This window comes from Erpetoichthys calabaricus, chromosome 1 (genome assembly GCF_900747795.2).
Source record: "Erpetoichthys calabaricus chromosome 1, fErpCal1.3, whole genome shotgun sequence".
NCBI classification, from domain to species: Eukaryota; Metazoa; Chordata; class Cladistia; order Polypteriformes; family Polypteridae; genus Erpetoichthys; species Erpetoichthys calabaricus.
In genome coordinates, this window is record NC_041394.2 from 353,671,842 (window position 1) to 353,690,165 (window position 18,324).

The window sequence follows — 18,324 nt, forward strand, 5'->3', positions numbered from 1 at the left end:
TACTACAGTCTTCAGTACTATAAGCCTGGAGGACATTCTTAATGCAATGCCTATGTTTTAGTTGTCTCTCTACTGCCATCTAGTGCTTCTTCTTCTAATTAATTCGCGGACAAACAAAGATCAAGATCCAAATGAAGATTATATATAGATATATATATATATATCTCCAAAGAAGATAAACATCAAGTGGAATTGAAATTGTCCCTAACAAATTTAACTTACTTGGTGTTGACCCCAAGCATTACTCAGGCTTGGAATTCTATGTAATTAAAGTTAAGGCCAAGTCAGAGTCGGCTTGATGTGTAATAGCATTAACCTCAAATAACTCTCTCAAGACAGTATTCCGCTGCCATTCAGTGTAAGAAAACTACACCACACTACAAAAAAAAATTAAAAATCACGAACATTTCAGTGTTCCGCCACTTAATAGCAAATTTATGGTAAATCATCAATATTCATTTGAGCAATGCACTATGAATTTATTCATACAATTACATCCAACCCATTAATCCAAATTGCATTTACCATATATACTCGCATTTAAGTTCTCCCGTGGATAAGTCGGGCCTTGATTTTAATGTATAATTTCCGGTATTTTATAATGTCGTTCATATAAGTCGAATGCAGAAAACTCACGCTATTGGTCCAGGAGATTATGATATGCCAACGCCCACCTGAGAGAGTAACCACGGAGCACACGGCCTTTATTTCTATGTATTGTGCCTACGTGACCACACGGTAATACCCAAATTACTCCGAAGCAACATTTGCACTGTTTGTGTTGCTCGTATCTCACACCCTCATACACCTTTATCATAAGAGCATCCCTTATCTGCGGTGGAGCGTGTGATCAGAAGAAAACAGGAAGGTGGTTTTAAATTAAAAGTCGTTGAAGTGGCAAAAGAAATTAACTGCACCACTGCAACAAAATTCAATGTGTCTGAGAAACTGATGCGAGATTGGAGGAGGCAAGAAGATGTTAAAAATTATTCACATTTTTGAACAGGCGTACAAGTTGGGGTCTGAAGTTATGATCGATTTTTTGAGTTATACGCGAGTATATATAGTATGTACACAGCAACAGAAGAAAGTTTGGCCTCACTGTCTTAACAATCATGGAGGGAGCAAATAACTGAGGTGTCGGGGGGTCAGCAGAAGGTTTACAAATAAAAAAAACAAAAAGTGCATAACGGAGGACAGCAGCTATATGTGACGAGTCTCTGTAAACATTTAGAGACTTTTCTTTAATGTCTCTAAAACAAAACCTCAGCTATGATTTCAACAACTCAAGCTAAGGCTGACAGTTTTAACAGTTTAACGTGAAGGTAAATATTTTGGCACAGACATAGGAAATCTTCATTCAGCAAATATTTAAGATGGATATAAAAGCCTCTTTAATGCAAAGGACACATTGGAGGGGATTCTTGTGTCACGGATTTAATAAGACAAGTTTAGTTCAGTGCATCCCAACCTCGGTCCGGGGGGCACACTGTGGCTGCAGGTTTTTGTTCCAACCCGATTCCTAATCAGTGACAACTCCTGATAGCACTGATCTCATTTAAATAGCTGGGATTATTTTTCCTTTATTCTACATTCAGAAAAGCACAGCAGCATGATTTTTACATTTATAAGACATTTACAAATATTTCTGCTTTTGCTCTAGATTTACATGCTTAACTCTCTTTTGTTCATTTCATTCTATTTTGCCCTTCCTCTGTGCAGTTTTCCCCCCTTTGTTGTATCTTATTAATGACAATTAAAAACGAGTAGAGCAGACACGGAATAATTAAAGGCTGCAACTACTTTAGAGTCAGACCTACTAATCCTCTTTAATAAAACCCCTGTGTGCGTCCAGTGTCCGTGTGTGTGTGTCTTCTGGTGAAGTGCGCATGCACGGGGCACAGTGCAATGCTTCAAAAGCCGCCTGACGTGTCACACAAGACAGAGGGCGGGACCTATAAAATATCACGCGGCCGATCCAATCGGATTTCTGGAAATGAGGTAAGACTTAAAACAAAAGGCACGAAAAATCCAATCGGGTACTTAGACGCGGAGACCAGCTTCCCCAAAGAGGTGGGATTAGTGTTTGTGGTTGTGCAAGTGTTCACTCTGGGGATGTCAGATTTGCGATTAAGAAGCTTGGCCCGGTAAAGTGTAAAGTGTCAGTCGTTGAAGGGGTTTTCCTAAATATACGAATTTTCATGATGTTACAATAGGACGACTTTTAAAAGTAGATTTATTTTCGCGCACATAAAATCCATTGCTGGGGAGACGCCACACATAAAATAATCAGCTGCACGCCAGCACAGATTAAAATACTTGCTGGAGAGACGCTACAAGCACGATTATCAACAACACGCCACACATTACATCAGTTGCTGGGGAGAATCTGCCGATTGTTCACTGTTGTGACAGAAAATTAAACGCATATTACGGAAATACAAACCAGTATTACTGCGAGAGAAAATTAAAGGCACACAATACAGTGACGCATATTACAGCCACATACAAGCCAGTATTACTGTAACAGAAAATATTATGGACGTACAAGCCTATATTACTGTGACTACTAAAAAAAGAAGAAAAAGATAATGAGCGTCAGAATAACGCTAAAAGACAAAGACTTAGAAGAGCAAATAGATCTGTAGAGGAACAGGAAAATGAGCGTAAAGAAAATTCTCAAAGAGAATGCATTACTGTTGTAGCGCCCGCTTAATGTCTAGTTAGTAAATAATGGATTACTGAAACAATTAGAACACATAGAAAAGTAGAATGGAAATCAAGATGAAAATATTGTTAAAAAGAAAAAAAAAATACATTATTCCTGCATAACTGCTTAGTACATTTTAATATATTTTACCACACCTAGTTTTCTAATTTCTATATTGTTCCCTAAACACAGAATCTGAGCAATAACAGTTCACTTAATTAGCCCAGGAGTCCAATTACAGTAATCCCTCGTTACTTCGCGGTTCACTTTTCGCAGATTCATGACTTCGCGGATTTTATATGTAAGCATATCTAAATATATAACGCGGATTTTTCGCTGCTTCCCGGGTTTCTGCAGACAATGCGTCTTTTTACTTCTGGTATTTGCTTCCTCAGTTGGCTTGCCCAGTTGATGTCATACAAGAGATGATATTGGCGGATGGCTGAGAAGCTACCCAATCAGAGCACGCAGTTAAGTTCCTGTGTGCTGCTGATTGGCTCAGCGACGGAGTGCTGCATTAATCAGGAAGTCTCATCTCACTCATTCATCATTAACGTGCTCTTGCTACTGCATTCAGGGGATTATCACCTTCAATCGTCATCATTTTTACTGCGTAGCATATTCATCACCATCATCACGTCATATATAGCTACGTGTACTTCGCTATACAGTAAATGTAAACTTATCTACCGATTTCATATTGCTTAGTAGTTGTCCCTGTTATTAATAGAGTAAAGGGTGGGTTGTAAACAATACAGGGAGGGTTTAAAAATGTCTAAATACACGTTAAATAATTAAATAAATATGGTGTCCCTACTTCGCGGAAATTCAGTTATCGCGGTCGGCCTTGGAACCTATCTCCCGCGATAAGTGAGGGATTACTGTAAAAACAGAAGCTGGTCGGAACAAAAACCTGCAGCCACAGGACAGCCACAAGACTGAGGTTGGGAATCACTGGTTTAGGCTAAAAATTAGTGGTAAACTTGTGAACACACTTAATGATAAAACACGTCCTGTCACAAAGCTTGAGAAATCTCGAAACACAAAAGGAAATGGGAATGTGACTGTGTGTCAGTGTGCGAGAGTCTAAAAGGCCAAATCTCTGTGTGCAGACCTGGATGGTAATGGACTGGGCGTTATATAAGTGAGCCTTCCTCTTTAAGAATATTAACCAGAGTGCTGTGCTCTTCTGGGCCGAGCAAAACTCAACTGAAACTTAACAACGGTATTTGTCTTTTCTGAAAAGTGTGACAATTTTTCCAATGCTTTTTAACCCTTTACAGTGACATTCTAATATCACAATGCATCCCATTCATTCAACTTTGCCAGTCATTTTGGCCCAGGTACTAACATTGGGTGGGGCAAAACTCAACTGAAACTTAACAAAGGCATCTGTCTTTTCTGAAAAGTGTGACAATTGGGGGGTCCAATTCTTTTTAACCCTTTACTGTGCCATTCAAATATCACAATGCATACCATTCATTCTGGCCCAGGTACCCACACTGGTCCGGGCAAAACTCAACTGAACCTTAATAAAGGTATTTGTCTTTTCAGAAAAATGTGTAAAGTGTGGTGGTGCCATGCTTTTTAACCCTTTACAGTGCCATTTGAATATCACACTGTGTCCCATTCATTTGATATACAAGTGTGCTGATTTTGCAAGTCGTTTTGGCCCAGGTACCCACCCACGTTGGGTGGGGAAAAACTCAACTAAAACTTAATAAAAGGCATCAGTCTTTCTGGAAAGTGTGACAATTGTGGTGGTCCAGTGTTTTTTTTTTTTTAACCCTTTACAGTGCCAATCAAATATCACAGTGCATCCCATTCATTCAACTTTGCCAGTCACTGCAGCTTGGCAAAGTTTACACAAAGTGTCAGAATTAGCTGGCTGGAGCTGAATATGGAGCAGGGAATAAATAGCCAAGTGAATAAAGAGCTGTGAATAAGTAACCATCTGTTGGATTAAAAGGGTCCAACAAAAGCCAGCAATTTAAAACACAGGGAGGGAGGCCAAGAAAAAGTCGTGTCTTGTCCTGTGTTTGCTTGGCAGCAGCAGAACTCTCACTAGTTCAACCTGGAGAGGTGATGATGAAACCATTTGGACAGCAGGGCCTTAATGAGCTTACCGACAGATAACAGGTGCACCTTTGAGCAGTTTTAGCATTTATTTCCCTTCACTATCAAGTTTTTTATTTATGTATCTATTTTTTTGCTCTCTTTCTGAACCCCAAAGAGTTAGTTTAGTGCACGGACTAAAGGAATCAGGGGAGGGTGTCGCTTTTGCAGAATTGATTTTAACGGGTTGTCCCCAGCCATTGAGAGTCACATCTGGCCCCATGAGACCTAATTGCTCTTTGTATGTGTCCTCTTTTTACTTGTTTGTTTGTTTTTTTTTTGGAACACAATGGCTGTAAAGTCGCACTACTTTCACGAGCGATTATGGCAGAGGTTTTACTCTCTTTAAATAAAAAGAAAGAAAATCGGGTATCAAAGTGCTGTTTTCATGTGAGATCACCTCCTCCTTGTGCTTGGATGGACCCAAGAAAACATGGCAAGAGATAGCAGAGTGTCTGGGTGCTCTGAAGTAGAATTGCTGTCAAAAATATTTTTCAGTCAGATTTACATTTCACACATGTACCGCCATATGAAAAAGTTTGTGAACCCCTCTCAGCCTGCATAATAATTTACTCTCCTTTCAACAAAAAAGATAACAGTGGTATGTCTTTCATTTCCTAGGAACATCCGAGTACTGCAGTGTTTTCTGAACAAAGATTTTTAGTGACGCGGTATTTATTTGTATGAAATGAAATCAAATGTGAAAAACTGGCTGTGCACAAATGTGGGTCCCCTTGTCATTTTGCTGATTTAAATGCCTGTCACTGCTCAGTGCTGATTACTTACAACACCAAATTGGTTGGATTAGCTCATTAAGCCTTGAAGAATGACAGCATGGGATCCTCAAAGCAACTCTCCAAAGATCTGAAAACAAAGATTGTTGAGTCTCCTGGTTTAGGGGAAGGCTACAAAAAGCTCTCTCAGAGGTTTAAACTGTCAGTTTCAACTGTAAGGAATGGAATCAGGAAATGGAAGGCCACAGGCACAGTTGCTGTTAAACCCAGCAGGTCTGGCAGGCCAAGAAAAATACAGGAGCGGCATATGAGCAGGATTGTGAGAATGGTTACAGACAACCCACAGATCACCTCCAAAGACCTGCAGGAACATCTCGCTGAAGATGGTGTATCTGTACATCGTTCTACAATTCAGCGCAATTTGCACAAAGAACATCTGTATGGCAGGGTGATGAGAAAGAAGCCCTGCCACAAACAGAGTCGCTTGTTGTATGTAAATGCTCATTTAGACAAGCCAGATTCATTGTGGAACAAAGTGCTTTGGACTGATGAAACAAAAATTATTAAGTTATTTGGTCAGAACAAAAAGTGCTTTGCATGGCGGAAGAAGAACACCGCATTCCAAGAAAAACACCTGCTACCTACTGTCACATTTGGTGGAGGTTCCATCATGCTGTGGTGCTGTGTGGCTAGTTCAGGGACTGGGGCCCTTGTTAAAGTCGAGGGTCGGATGAATTCAACCCAATATCAACAAATTCTTCAGGATAATGTTCAAGCATTAGTCACAAAGTTGAAGTTACGCAGGGGTTGGATATTCCAACAAGACAATGACCCAAAACACAGTTGGAAATCTACAAAGGTATTCATGCAGAGGGAGAAGTACAATGTTCTGGAACGGCCGTCACAGTCCACTGACTTGAATATCATCGAAAATCTATGGGATGATTTGAAGCAGGCTGTCCATGCTCGGCAGCTATCAAACTGAACTGGAGAGATTTTGTATGAAGAATGGTCAACAAGACATCCATCCAGAATCCAGACACTCCTCAAAGGCTATAGGAGGACAGCGTCAAGAGGCTGTTAGATTTACAAAAGGAGGCTCAACTAAGTATTGATGTCATATCTCTGTTGGGATGCCCAAATGTATGCATTTGTCTAATTTTGTTATGATGTATATTGCATATTTTCTGTTAATCCAATAAACTTAATGTCACTGCTGAAATACTACTGTTTCCATAAGGTATGTCATATATTAAAAGGAAGTTGCTACTTTGGATTTTTGTTTCTCATTGGCTGAGCTTTCAAAGAATTAAGAGTGGTTCCCAAACTTTTTCATATGACTAAGTTACGCTTGCTTCTGAAAATTCTCAAGTGTGAACAAACTGTCAAAAATTGGATGCACGGGGCATTCGCTATCGAGGAGGAAACAATCCGTTTTTTGTTACTACCCATGTGCCACATTGGTATAATGCTGGAGTTTTCTTTGACAGCGATTGTACTTCATACTTTGCCCCCCTTCAAGTGGCACTGAAGGGCAAAACGCAAAAAAACAAAATAAAACTGTCACAACAAAATGAATTAAACAATGACAACATGTAACTAACAATAAAAAGCGAGACCATGAAATTTTTAACTTTACAGTGCATCCGGAAAGTATTCACAGCGCATCACTTTTTCCACATTTTGTTATGTTACAGCCTTATTCCAAAATGGATTAAATTAATTTTTTTCCTCAGAATTCTACACACAACACCCCATAATGACAACGTGAAAAAAGTTTACTTGAAGTTTTTGCAAATTTATTAAAAATAAAAAAAATGAGAAATCCCATGTACATAAGTATTCACAGCCTTTGCCATGAAGCTCAAAATTGAGCTCAGGTGCATCCTGTTTCCCCTGATCATCCTTGAGATGTTTCTGCAGCTTCATTGGAGTCCACCTGTGGTAAATTCAGTTGACTGGACCTGATTTGGAAAGGCACACACCTGTCTATATAAGGTCCCACAGTTGACAGTTCATGTCAGAGCACAAACCAAGCATGAAGTCAAAGGAATTGTCTGTAGATCTCCGAGACAGGATTGTCTCAAGGCACAAATCTGGGGAAGGTTACAGAAAAATGTCTGCTGCTTTGAAGGTCCCAATGAGCACAGTGGCCTCCATCATCCGTAAGTGGAAGAAGTTTGAAACCACCAGGACTCTTCCTAGAGCTGGCCGGCCATCTAAACTGAGCGATTGGGGGAGAAGGGCCTTAGTCAGGGAGGTGACCAAAAACCCGATGGTCACTCTGTCAGAGCTCCAGAGGTCCTCTGTGGAGAGAGAAGAACCTTCCAGAAGGACAAACATCTCTGCTGCAATCCACCAATCAGGCCTGTATGGTACAGTGGCCAGATGGAAGCCACTCCTTAGTAAAAGGCACATGACAGCCCACCTGGAGTTTGCCAAAAGGCACCTGATGGACTCTCAGACCATGAGAAAGAAAATTCTCTGGTCTGATGAAACAAAAATTGAACTCTTTGGTGTGAATGCCAGGCGTCACGTTTGGAGGAAACCAGGCACCGCTCATCACCAGGCCAATACCATCCCTACAGTGAAGCATGGTGGTGGCAGCATCATGCTGTGGGGATGTTTTTCAGAGGCAGGGACTGGGAGACTAGTCAGGATAAAGGGAAAGATGACTGCAGCAATGTTCAGAGACACCCTGGATGAAAACCTGCTCCACAGCGCTCTTGACCTCAGACTGGGGTGACGGTTCATCTTTCAGTAGGACAACAACCCTAAGTACACAGCCAAGATATCAAAGGAGTGGCTTCAGGACAACTCTGTGAATGTCCTTGAGTGGCCCAGCCAGAGCCCAGACTTGAATCCGATTGAACATCTCTGGAGAGATCTTAAAATGGCTGTGCACCGACGCTTCCCATCCAACCTGATGGAGCTTGAGAGGTGCTGTAAAGAGGAATGGGCCAAACTGGCCAAGGATAGGTGTGCCAAGCTTGTGGCATCATATTCAAAAAGACTTGAGGCTGGAATTGCTGCCAAAGGTGCATCGACAAAGTATTGAGCAAAGGCTGTGAATACTTATGGACATGGGATTTCTCAGTTTTTTTTTATTTTTAATAAATTTGCAAAAACCTCAAGTAAACTTTTTTCATGTTGTCATTATGGGGTGTTGTGTGTAGAATTCTGAGGAAAAAAAATGAATTTAATCCATTTTGGAATAAGGGTGTAACTAGGGCTGGGCGGTATGACCAAAATTCTATATCACGGTATTTTTCTAAATTATCCCGGTTTCACGGTATTCAACAGTATTTTTTCCCCATGCATGAGTGGATGTTAGCCAGTAATTGCAGTGGGAAATGTGGTTAAGAATAACCTATTCCACTGTCAAGAGTATTGTACATTGTACAAAAAAAAAAAAAAAACATTTTAATGTGCACACAAGTATTAATACAGGTTTGCATGGCCCCATAAAGTGATTGTTTTCAAGGGGGTGGCACTAATGGAGAAGGTATCACATTGCATGACAGATGCAGTCAAAATATAGAACCTTTCTATTGAACAAATTTTGCAAAAACAAACTATAATTTTGACAACATATTTTCAACCATAAAGAGGCATTTAGACTTAGTAAAATATGCAGAAGTACTTGTCAAAAATTGTATTGCACCGAACATGTCTTAGAAAAGGAATAAATAGTAAATATTTTTTGTAAACCAACTACACTTTCTGTTAATGTTAACAATCTCTGTCCACTGACACGTTAAAGTGACTTTTTAAACAACTTTATCATCATTAAACTGCATAATATTTAAACTTAACAATAAAATAAATAATAGCATTATTACTGATAGTTGCACTATTACTTCAAGACTTCAAGCCCAGGTGCATTACACAGCATTCACCAAATTAAAATAAAATAAAACAAGTGCAACTTGGTGATGACATCTTTACCATTTGAACCATCAATTAGGCAAACTGCATTAATATGGACCTTGCTTCAAGCTAAGCTATACTGGAAAAAAAAAAAAAAAACTATATGTCGAGAACAAAGTAAACATTTCCACTTTATTCTCGCCGTTTATGTCGAGATTAAAGTCGACATTTCCACTTTATTCTCATAGTTTACTTCATAATTAAAATAGAATGTCGTAAACTAAACTACCTATGCTACAGCCCACTATTTGGTGGTGTAGCAGTGAAAAAGAGCCCTAGTACAACAAATCTGTGTTTAGCGGTGTAGCAGTGAAAAAGGTCCCCACTTGAACAGTTTCCCGCTGCGCCACGTTTCCGAACGTCGTTTAGGCAATTTAAACCGGTGTTGCGGTATAAGAAAAATCCATATCATAAAAAAAATAAAAAACGGTTTTCGGTATGAACCGGTATACCGCCTAGCACTAGCTGTAACATAACAAAATGTGGAAAAAGTTATGAGCTCTGAATACTTTCAGGATGCACTGTACATAACGTCTTAGCCGAGTATCCAGAGGTTTGTTATACATGTGTAGGAGAGAGAGAGATGTTGCAGAATGTTCCCAACCTTTGGATTTCAACACTCTTGGTCATCGATTTGAGGTTGTGGTGGGAGGAACAGAATTAGGCCCCGCCCCAGGAGGATATGAATTGATACAAAACTACGAAACAGACTTAAAGATCGGGGTCTTTGAAAAATATAAGCTTCTGAAGCAGCCTTCCTTGTGATGGTGCTGCTTTTAAATGAGTTCATTTAAAGCTCGCAATTTTGCTGTGGAAGCACTGAGTTAGATTAACGACAGAGTGCGGAGAGTGAGGAAGAACATTCAGGGCAAAAATAATTAAGCAAAATAAATCAAACAGCTATGAAATACGGCAATAAATACAGAAGAACATTAAGTATAGGAGTTCTCACTGTGTCTGCGGGTTTTTTGTCCCACAGTCTAAAGACAGGCAGGTTAGGCGCTATGGTGATACTAAATTGTCCCTTGTGTGTGTGATTGCCCTGCGATGGACTGGCGCCCCATGCTGGCTGAGATAGGCTCCGGCAGACCCCCCCTAAACCCCAATAACCCTGTTCAGGACTAAGCAGGTTTGAAAATGACTGACTGACCCAGCATGAAGGAATACGGAACCAAGGCATATTTCCTGACCCATGTAATTACAGTAATCCCTCCTCCATCGCGGGGTTTGCGTTCCAGAGACACCCGCGAAATAAGAAAATCCGCGAAGTAGAAACCATATGTTTATATGGTTATTTTTATATTGTCATGCTTGGGTCACAGATTTGCGCAGAAACACAAGAAGGTTGTAGAGAGACAGGAACGTTATTCAAACACTGCAAACAAACATTTGTCTCTTTTTCAAAAGTTTAAACTGTGCTCCATGACAAGACAGAGATGACAGTTCCGTCTCACAATTAAAAGAATGCAAACATATCTTCCTCTTCAAAGGAGTGTGCGTCAGGAGCAGATCATGTCAGAGAGATAGAGAAAAGCAAACAAATCAATAGGGCTGTTTGGCTTTTTAGTATGCGAAGCACCGCGGCACAAAGCTGTTGAAGGCGGCAGCTCACACCCCCTCCGTCAGGAGCAGAGAAAGAAAGAGAGAGAGAGAGAGAGAGAGTTTGTTTTTCAATCGAAAATCAATACGTGCCCTTCGAGCTTTTAAGTACACGAAGCACCGTGCAGCATGTCGCTTCAGGAAGCAGCTGCACAGAAGGTAGCAACGTGAAGATAATCTTTCAGCATTTTTAGACGAGCGTCCGTATCGTCTAGGTGTGCGAACAGCCCCCCTGCTCAATCCCCCTACATCAGGATCAGAGAGTGCAAGAGTCAGCGCAAGAGAGAGAGAAAAGTATGTTGGGTAGCTTCTCAGCCATCTGCCAATAGCGTCCCTTGTATGAAAGCAACTGGGCAAACCAACTGAGGTAGCATGTACCAGAAATTAAAAGACCCATTGTCCACAGAAATCCGCGAACCAGCAAAAAATCCGTGATATATATTTAAATATGCTTACATATAAAATCCGTGATGGAGTGAAGCCGCAAAAGGCAAAGCGCGATATAGCGAGGGATTACTGTATTTATACTTGCATTTCATGTTGTTATCATTCATTTAGTGTCACATTTCACAATACTTTATTTATTTTCATTTTATTTGCAGATTTATCCATTCATCCATCCAATTTTGAAACCCCTCCTGAGCAGGGAGAACCTGGAGCCAGTTTTAGGAAGCGTAAAGCTCTTTTCTTTTGTTTTGTCCGTGCCAATAAAATATCATACAAATCCCATTCATCAGATTACCCGTGTGCCAACTTTGCCAGTCAGTATGACCCATGTAAACCATGTTGGGTCGAGAAAAACTCAACTGAAACTTTAAAAAGGCATCCATCTGGTCACAAAGTTATTAAAATGAGTGCAGTCCAGTGCCACTTGACACTTTACAATGGCAACTGAGCATCACAGTGAAACCTATTCATTGGATATGCCAAGTGTGCCAGCCAATTTGACCCAGGCAAATCCCAGCTGCAAGATAAAAAAGGAATCTGTCTTGTCACAAAGCTATGAAAATAAAAGGTGGCAAAATGCTGCATGACCCTCTACAGCACCTGTAAAACATCAAAGTTAATCCTAGTCATCAGAAATGGGAATGTGCCAACTCTGCCAGTCAGTCTGGGCAAAACTGTACTGCAACTTAACACAGGAATCTGGATTTTCTCAAAACTGGAACATCTAGGGTGGTCCCATGCCATTTAAATTTTTACAGTGCCTATTAAACATCACAGTTAATTTCCTTCATGGCCAAGTTTGCCAGTCAGTCTGACCCCTGTAACCACACTGCGGCAGCTAAACTCCAGTGCACTTTAACAAAATTATTCACATTTCTCTGGGAAATTAGAGTGGCATACAACTCTGCATAATGCCAGTCAAACATCCCATTGAAATCTGTTCATTAGATATATAAGAATATGACAAATTTGCCAGTCCATTTGACCCAAGTGCCCACACTGGGTTAGGCCAAGATCAACTGCAATTTAACAAAGGTATCTGATCTTTTCTCAAAACTAGTCTAGCCCAGTGCCATCTAACCCACTGCAGTGCCCATTAAACATCTAATCCAATTCACTAGGTAAGGGAATGTGCCAACTAAGTCTGTCAATTTGACTAATGTGGCCAACTCAGTTATAACAAAGGCATCTGTCTTGTCACAAACCAGTGAAAATGAAGGCTGCCCAACATCACCTGATGCTTTACTGTGCCCATTAAATATCAGAGTTGGTCCAGCTTGATGTATCTCCTTTGTATCAAATCAGGTACAAAATGTGGAAAACCGACTTCTTTTTTTCAACTAAAGGGCCCACTTTAGTGACAAATGTTAAGAAGGAAGTGAATAACTTTAAGCTCATGTGTAACGGTCACATTCTCCCCGTGGTGGACCGTGCATTTCACACCTAGGCCCTCAGTAGTGCTCCGTCTGAATCAACCTGCCCCTCAAAAACTAATTTATGGTTATAAAAACCATCTTGATATGCAGAAATACAGTATAAAGAGCCGTTGCATCGCAGATAAGATAACTCCTGTAGCCACAATAAATGCCTTTATTGAACAGACAAACCAGGGGTGAACAAGTTCCTTTCTACTGCAGCTACAGCCGCGACACACATAAAAAACATCAATAATAACTCAAACTTGCAATATTATTTAGGAAAATCGCAACATTTTACTCACCAAAAATTTGGATTATTTGTAAATAAAATCCTCAAAAACAGTTCAATTACTCTGTCGTACAGATTATCCATGTGCTTCAGTTCCACCAGTTCCATTACACCATCCTATCCAATCAACGGGTCTGAATACAGTGACGTTGCTGTACACCTGCTAGAGCAGGCATGTTAAACACGCGGCCCCCGGGCCACATGCGGCCCGCATGACAGATCCTAGTTAGTACTGAACTTGTACAAAATGATTACTGTCGTTTGTGATTAAATCATTGTGCATCTTCGTTTACTTATTGACTTTTCTTACTTCTGCCTTCTGACAAAAGCGCATTTTCCCATGGCATTACGGTACCGGAAACGTCATCAGCTAGTATAGCCACGAGCCTTGGCCAAAGTTAATGAGCCGCAGAGTCACAACTGAAGTGCTAGGCTGCAGCAGGGGCGGCCTTAGGCATGTGCAAACTGTGCACCTGCACAGGGCCGCCACGCCAATATATATGGAATATAAAACAGAAAATAACGACACAGCTGACGGCAATGTGGCCAAAAAACATTGTGTTTCTTAATTAGTACGCTGTATTTACAAATGTCGCTCGAGTCGGAGCAGTAAGCTACATGTAGTAATATAACGTTCTGCCATAATGAGAATATCATGGGCCATCACTTGGTTTTCAAGTTACGGACACGTGCATATAGAAGCGTGTCATGAGCACGAGGCAGCTATGCAGTGTCCGCAACGGACGTGGCCATCTGTCATACATATGATACCGTATTGACATTGCCAGACGAAGAGGCCACCGATTCTTTCTCTGCCCAGGGCCACCACGAGCCTTGAGCCGCCACTGCTAAGGCTACACTACTGACTGGGCTGCTGAGACTGGCCACTGGGCAGAACTGACCATCATGAGTAGTAATAGCTCACATATTTTCACGTTTTTTTGCTCTAGTTTTATGTAATTTTGTGCTAGTAGTGTAACGAACAGTTAGTGCAGACTACAGCTGAAGATCTGAAGTGGACGCGAGAAGTTGGTGAGTTATTAACAATTTTTTGTGATTTTGAGTTTGAAAAATTAGTGTAGGTCAGGGGGCTTTTTGCATATCGGCTTATTTTACAATATAAACTTTGAAGTAAACTTAGTAAAGTAAAATTTAATTTTTGGAGGATTTGCTTTCCAACTTGAATTACTGGGCAATGAATTCAGTGAGCGTTTTTGTAATTTCAGTTCCCACGAACAGGACTTTGCGCTGTTTACGTCACCATACTCTTATAACGTCGAGGATGCGCCTGAGAATATCCAAATGGAATTGACTGAACTGCAGTCAGATTCTATTCTGAAGGCAAAATACAACGAAGTTGGTGTGCCAGGCTTGTATGCTTACCTGCCACCCTCGTATGTGCAGATCCGTAAGTTGGCAACGAGAGTACTGTCTATGTTCGGAAGCACTTACCTTTGTGAGCAATTGTTTTCGTTAATGAAAGCTACCAAAACCCCACATCACTCAAGACTTACCGTCGAGCACCTTTCATCCCTCATAAAAGTTGCAGCTGCACAAGATTTCAAGCCTGATATTGACGAACTGGTAACTAAAAAGAGATGCCAAGTGTCGGGACAAAAAAAAAATAAATCTCACACTGTAAGACTCCTATATAAGCAATGAATATAATTTATATAATAATATAAGGACCTAGCTAAGAGACTAAGACTCTAATTGTACGCTGTTATACGGAGATTGTATGGAAATAAATTGCTTTTCTTTAAACTTTAAATGTTACATTTATTTAAAGTTTTCAGTATTTTACAGTGCGGCCCGCTGACGCACATATGGCAGTCGAAGCGGCCCACCAATGGTAGGGAGTTTGACATGCCTGTGCTAGAGGGCCCTAGTGACACCAACTCAAACTCTGATTGGTTAAAACAACAGTTTAATCGACGTTTATTTTGTGTTAGAGGGCCTGCAGAACGGATTGTGAAGGCCCCCGGGCAGACTTCTTTCACTTTGACCCTGCCTGGCAACAAATGATGGCTGAAATGTGATTGGTTAAATGTTTTAATACGAAAATACATGTCTGGAAGCAGCACAACCATCGGAAAATCTATGAAAGGAAGCGGACAGACTATTTGGAATTATTTAATAAGTATTCATGGACAGAATATATTTAACATCAGTTTGTGATTCAGATAATTTGTTTAGGCCAGCAGAGAAGGCCTTGCAGGCCCTGACGGCCCACCACTGCGTTCTCCCCATATCTCCGTGGGCTTTACGCCACACCTCCCGAAGACTCGCACGTGAAGTAAAGAGAGGGTCCAGTGGCTCACCCCCGTGATGGATTAGCATCACAGCTTGGGTTGATTGCCCACGGAGGTTCACTAAACGCTGCTAAGGAAACCTCTGGTTTCTGATACCTCCAGTTAGATCACAAACACGCAACACCGAGGCGGCAATTGAACCGACGACCAAAGCTTTATCCAGCACATATGGAGTAGGATCGCTGTCAAAAAACAACATCTTGTCACCTTTTGTGGCACATGCGTAGTGACAACAATCAATCGCGCGTCCAATGCCGTATTTTTGACTTTGTTCACGCTCGAGAATTGCACTCGTAATTTTTATAAGCAAGCATAACTTTAATAAGCACTTGCATAATTGACACGCTTAAAATGTACATTTGACTTCAATCATTTCGAGTTATTTTTGACAGCGATCTTACTCCAAAGGGACTCACATAATAATAATCATAATCATAATCATATGAAGAGAGCAGCAAACTGAGGACAATGAATGGCGAATACCGCGAGACACCAGGAATTCGGTCCAGCAGAATCTTTCAACACACTCCGCTGGCCTGTGACAGAAATCCAGTGACTGAAAGCAATCAAAAAACCCACATCTGTTAAGCGACGACCCCAAACTCGTATCACGTACCTTCTACCTCTAGGTGATTTGAAACTTTTTAAAGTCGTCTGATTCAACAGCAAGAACCCACTGTCACGTTAACTGCTTACGAGCGGATGACACGAGGCGCACGTCGACTTCTGTTTTCGTCGCTTTACATGACGTCACACGGCCCGTCGCGTCCACTCTGTACGTGAAGGTTTCTCCGCCCATGAGCCCCGCCTACATTGAGGAGGCGCGGCCTGCTGGAAAAGTGAGTTGCCCGCGCTGCCTGCCTGCTTTTGTTAAATCAATCCGCCCGTTCGTTTAACGGCTTACCTGTTTATCTTCATTGTTGCACGTTTCAGATCTGACATTTTTTTTATGTCGCGGAGAAACCAGAGCGAGAGATCGAACGCTTTATGAAAAGCTGCTATGAAATCTGAGTAAAGGAAAGTTCAGAGTTTAAAGGGCTTATCTTATATCGGACTTGGATCACTACAAACTTTCAAGCAAGACCAAGCTTTCTGTTACAATAACTAATAGATTTCAAAAGAAACAGGCAGTGGATAATGCTAACAGTTATAAATATCTCTGGGAACATTCAGAGAGTCAAAGTTAGCTTATAATGAAAATTCAGGAGCTCCCTGCACAAGGAACAGCAGCGCTTACACTGATAAAGGAAGAAGAGTCTTTTAATGTGTGAGTCCTACCATTAAGTCACTTTCTTATAAATGATGTATTGAGTGGGTTTCTACTTGTGTTCTGCTGGAAATCTTTAGGTCATTTAATTTTCTAACCTGCTTAATCCAGACCAGGGTCAAGGGGCAGTGGGGGGTTCTGAAGCCTGTCCCAGCTAGCATAGGGCGCAAGGTAGGAACAAACCCAGGATACAGCGCCAGTCCATCTCAAGGCGAACACACACATACACATACACACTCATGGGCCAAATTAGTGTCACCAGTTCACCTAACGTGCACGTCCTTGGAAAATTTCATGCCGGCAAAAAACAAGTCTGAATTAGCGTAAAATGCCCTTATACGGAGTGATCATAAGGAATGTAATGATTTACTTCATGAGGACATACTCAAATATGTGCTTCATTTTAAATATTTAAAGTCTAAATATTCTCAATTGTAATTTAAATTTGTCATTTATCACCCTTTGATAGAGGTCCATAGAGGGTTAGATCCCCAAGGAACAAAAGTCAAAAATAACATCATACTCACAGTGACGGACCTTCATTTCTGGGGACCTGAAGCTTAAACCTTTATGGTGGTCCCTTTGCAACAAGCAATGAGTAAACACTGCTATCTTTTCCAATAGGGTTATTCCACAATAGATCACTACAAATTTGTTTTATATACTTAAAATAAAAATTTAAAGGTTATTAAAGTATTATTTTATATGAAATTACACTATACTGTATTATTGTTTGTTAAAACCCTCTCCTTATGCAGCAGACAGCCAACATTTTTAAGCAATGTGGACTATGGTCACTTCTGGGGCCTCTCTAGAATCAGGAGGCCCGAAGCTGTAAGCTTCACTAGCCCTGCATATTCATAATCACTGGCCTTGAAATATTTTAAAAAGATATCCCACATACTTATGTTTGAAATGTATCATTGCTTACTTTCTGGGAGTTGCTTTTAGAAGGTTAGGACCACTGGTAAACAATTAAATATTTAAAAAAATATATATATATATATTTGTAATCAGCAACCTCAAAATAGCATAAAACAACATCCCACATGCCTATATTAAACTCCCCATTTTCTTCAAAATCTTGCAAAAAGGAGTAACTTTGACCCTCTTGTATCCCTTTAGGGGGTGAACCCAATGATGTGGCATGCACAATGTCACAATTTTATGATAATATTTAACAATTCTTTGCATTTATATAGCGCTTTTCTCACTACTCAAAGCCCTCAGTAATTGCAGATTAAGGGCCTTGCTCAAGGGCCCAACAGAGCAGAGTCTCTTTAGGCACTTACGGGATTCGAACCGGCAACCTTCAATTACCAGTTCAGATCCGTAGCCTCAGAGCCACCACCGGTGCTGTAGACACCTATTTGTTTTCTCTTTATCATAAGTGTATAATTTTCTTGTGCAAAATATGGTCCAAAAATATTCCCAAAATACATTTTTGGAGGGTCTAGAGGGGCAACAATGTGTTGGGGGGTGACAAAAAGCTTGACATTTTTC

At 40.7% G+C, this 18,324-nt stretch overlaps 1 protein-coding gene across 2 annotated transcripts in view; it reads right to left on the bottom strand.

Annotated features, from left to right (window-relative positions):
• The window catches only part of LOC114669077 (gastrula zinc finger protein XlCGF8.2DB-like), a 38,283-nt gene extending 21,989 nt beyond the window's left edge, over positions 1 to 16,294 (bottom strand). Inside the window, exon 1 of one of the 2 annotated variants that reach the window (XM_028825209.2) lies at positions 16,171 to 16,294. The gene's annotated coding sequence lies outside the window, so the exon portion shown is untranslated. The remainder of the gene's footprint in view (positions 1 to 16,170) is intronic. The other variant, XM_028825203.2, reaches the window with a different exon arrangement.
• Between the last annotated feature and the right edge of the window lie 2,030 nt (positions 16,295 to 18,324).